Raw genomic sequence first — 3,519 nt, forward strand, 5'->3', positions numbered from 1 at the left:
GTGTGAACTAAATGTGCTTGTTCATTAGTCTTTGTGACTCGTTATGCTAAGCAATTGTAAGTGTTCATTAGTCCATGTGACTCGTTGTGTGAACCATTTGTCCTTGTTCATTAGTTCTTGTGACTCCTTGTGTTAAAAAATTGTACTTGTTCATTACTCCATGTGACTCGTTGTGTTATCCATTTGTCCTTGTCCATTAGCCCTTGTGACTCGTTGTGTTAAACAATTGTCCTTGTTTATTAGTAAATGTGACTCGTTGTGTGAACCATTTGTCCTTGTTAATTAGTCTTTATGACTCGTTGTGTTAAACATTTGTAATTGTTCATTAGTCCTTGTGACTCGTTGTGTGAACCGTTTGTCCTTGTTCATTAGTCCTTGTGACTCGTTGTGTTAACCAATTGTACTTGCTCATTAGTCCATTTGACTCGTTGGGTGAACCGTTTGTCCTCGTTCATTAGTCCTTGTGACTCGTTGTGTAAACCATTTGTCCTTGTTCATTAGTCCTTGTGTCTCGTTGTGTTAAATTAATTGTACTTGTTCATTAGTCCATGTGATTCGTTGTGAGAACCATTTGTCCTTGTTTATTAGTAAATGTGACTCGTTGTGTGAACCATTTGTTCTTGTTCATTAGTCCTTGTGACTCCTTGTGTTAAACAATTGTACTTGTTCATTAGACCATGTGACACATTGTGTGAACCATTTGTCCTTGTCCATTAGCTCTTGTGACTCGTTGTGTGAATCATTTGTCCTTGTTTATTAGTAAATGTGACTCGTTGTGTGAACTATTTGTCCTTGTTCAATAGTCCTTGTGACTCGTTTGTTTAAAACAATTGTACTTGTTCGTTAGTCCATGTGACTCGTTGTATGAACCATTTGTCCGTGTTCATTAGTCCTTGTGACTTGTTGTGTAAACCATTTACCCTTGTTCATTAGTCCTTGTGAGTCGTTGTGTTAAACAATTGTAATTATTCATTAGTCCAATTGACTCGTTGTGTGAACCATTTGTCCTTGTTCATTAGTCCTTGCGACTCCTTATGTTAAACAATTGTACTTGTTCATTAGTCCATGTGACTCGTTGTTTGAACCATTTGTCCTTGTTCATTAACCCTTGTGACTCGTTGTGTGAACCATTTGTCCTTGTTTATTAGTAAATCTGACTCGTTGTGTGAACTATTTGTCCTTATTCAATAGTCCTTGTAACTCGTTGTTTTAAACAATTGTACTTGTTCATTAGTCCATGTGACTCGTTGTGCGAACCATTTGTCCTTGTTCATTAGTCCTTATGACTCGTTGTGTTAAAAAATTGTACTTGTTCATTACTCCATGTGACTCGTTGTGTGATCCATTTGTCCTTGTTCATTAGGTCTTGTCACTCGTTGTGTTAAACCATTATACTTGTTCATTAGTCCAAGTGACTCGTTGTGTGAACTATTTGTCCTTGTTCATTAGTCCTTGTGACTCGTGTGAACCATTTGTCCATGTTCATTAGTCCTTGTGACTTGTTGTGTAAACCATTTGTCCTTGTTCATTAGTCCTTGTGACTCGTTGTGTTAAACAATTGTACTTGTTCACTTGTCCAGGTGACTCGTTGGGTGAACCATTTGTCCTTGTTCATTAGTCCTTGTGATTCGTTGTGTAAACCATTTGTACTTGTTCTTTAGTCCTCGTGACTCGTTGTGTTAAAATAATTGTACTTGTTCACTAGTCCATGTGACTCGTTGTGTGAACTATTTGTCCTTGTTCATTAACCCTTGTGACTCGTTGTGTGAACAATTTATCCTTGTTTATTAGTAAATGTGACTCGTTGTGTGAACTATTTGTCCTTGTTCATTAGTCTTCGTGACTCGTTATGTTAAGCAATTGTAATTGTTCATTAGTCCATGTGACTCGTTGTCTGAACCATTTGTCCTTGTTCATTAGTCATTGTGACTCGTTGTGTTAAACAATTGTACTTGTTCATTAGTCCATGTGACTCGTTGTGTGAACCATTTGTCCTTGTTTATTAGTCCTTGTGACTTATTGTGTAAACCAATTATCCTTGTTCATTAGTCCTTGTGCGTGGTTGTGTTAAACAATTGTACTTGTTTATTAGTGCATGTGTCTCGTTGTGTGAACCATTTGTCCTTGTCCATTAGCCCTTGTGACTCGTTGTGTGAACCATTTGTCCTTGTTTATTAGTAAATGTGACTCGTTGTGTGAACCATTTGTCCTTGTTAATTAGTCTTTATGACTCGTTGTGTTAAACATTTGTAATTGTTCATTAGTCCTTGTGACTCGTTGTGTGAACCGTTTGTCCTTGTTCATTAGTCCTTGTGACTCGTTGTGTTAAACAAGTGTACTTGCTCATTAGTCCGTTTGACTCGTTGGGTGAACCGTTTGTCCTCGTTCATTAGTCCTTGTGACTCGTTGTGTAAACCATTTGTCCTTGTTCATTAGTCCTTGTGTCTCGTTGTGTTAAATTAATTGTACTTGTTCATTAGTCCATGTGATTCGTTGTGAGAACCATTTGTCCTTGTTTATTAGTAAATGTGACTCGTTGTGTGAACCATTTATTCTTGTTCATTAGTCTTTGTGACTCCTTGTGTTAAACAATTGTACTTGTTCATTAGTCCATGTGACTCGTTGTGTGAACCCTTTGTTCTTGTTCATTAGCCCTTGTGACTTTGTTGTGTAAACCATTTGTCCTTGTTTATTAGTAAATGTGACTCGTTGTGTGAACTAAATGTGCTTGTTCATTAGTCTTTGTGACTCGTTATGCTAAGCAATTGTAAGTGTTCATTAGTCCATGTGACTCGTTGTGTGAACCATTTGTCCTTGTTCATTAGTTCTTGTGACTCCTTGTGTTAAAAAATTGTACTTGTTCATTACTCCATGTGACTCGTTGTGTTATCCATTTGTCCTTGTCCATTAGCCCTTGTGACTCGTTGTGTTAAACAATTGTCCTTGTTTATTAGTAAATGTGACTCGTTGTGTGAACCATTTGTCCTTGTTAATTAGTCTTTATGACTCATTGTGTTAAACATTTGTAATTGTTCATTAGTCCTTGTGACTCGTTGTGTGAACCGTTTGTCCTTGTTCATTAGTCCTTGTGACTCGTTGTGTTAACCAATTGTACTTGCTCATTAGTCCATTTGACTCGTTGGGTGAACCGTTTGTCCTCGTTCATTAGTCCTTGTGACTCGTTGTGTAAACCATTTGTCCTTGTTCATTAGTCCTTGTGTCTCGTTGTGTTAAATTAATTGTACTTGTTCATTAGTCCATGTGATTCGTTGTGAGAACCATTTGTCCTTGTTTATTAGTAAATGTGACTCGTTGTGTGAACCATTTGTTCTTGTTCATTAGTCCTTGTGACTCCTTGTGTTAAACAATTGTACTTGTTCATTAGACCATGTGACACGTTGTGTGAACCATTTGTCCTTGTCCATTAGCTCTTGTGACTCGTTGTGTGAATCATTTGTCCTTGTTTATTAGTAAATGTGACTCGTTGTGTGAACTATTTGTCCTTGTTCAATAGTCCTT

Source organism: Silene latifolia, unplaced genomic scaffold (assembly GCF_048544455.1).
Source record: "Silene latifolia isolate original U9 population unplaced genomic scaffold, ASM4854445v1 scaffold_106, whole genome shotgun sequence".
Lineage (NCBI taxonomy): Eukaryota > Viridiplantae > Streptophyta > Magnoliopsida > Caryophyllales > Caryophyllaceae > Silene > Silene latifolia.